The following is a 362-nucleotide window of genomic DNA, read 5'->3' as shown; positions in this document are numbered from 1 at the left end:
GGTGGGGCTGCATCGAGGCAGCCCATGTCCCCCTTGCCTCTCACGAGCACCCCATGGCTGGTCCCTGCCCCTCCAACGCACTCCTAGAAAAGCCTCAATCCCAAATCCTGCCGCACGGGGTCACATCTCCCAGCTGGGAAGCGGGAGCTTCCCTTAAAGCTTGGGAAAACCCCTCCATAAGGAAATAGCCAGGGGAGCGCCGAGGTTCCCCGTGGAGGGACACGCACGGAGTGGCTGCAGGGCTGAACACAGTGCTGGAGCCAGGGTAATTCCCGGCGGGAAGCAGAGCCCACGGCTCTAAGCAGAACCCACCGGGTTCTGAGTGTTGGCATCCCAACAAGCCACCAGCTCTGCTGCGGCGC

The sequence above is a fragment of the Nestor notabilis genome, unplaced genomic scaffold (genome assembly GCF_000696875.1).
Source record: "Nestor notabilis isolate BGI_N333 unplaced genomic scaffold, ASM69687v1 scaffold21998, whole genome shotgun sequence".
NCBI classification, from domain to species: Eukaryota; Metazoa; Chordata; class Aves; order Psittaciformes; family Psittacidae; genus Nestor; species Nestor notabilis.
This window is presented reverse-complemented; position numbering follows the sequence as displayed.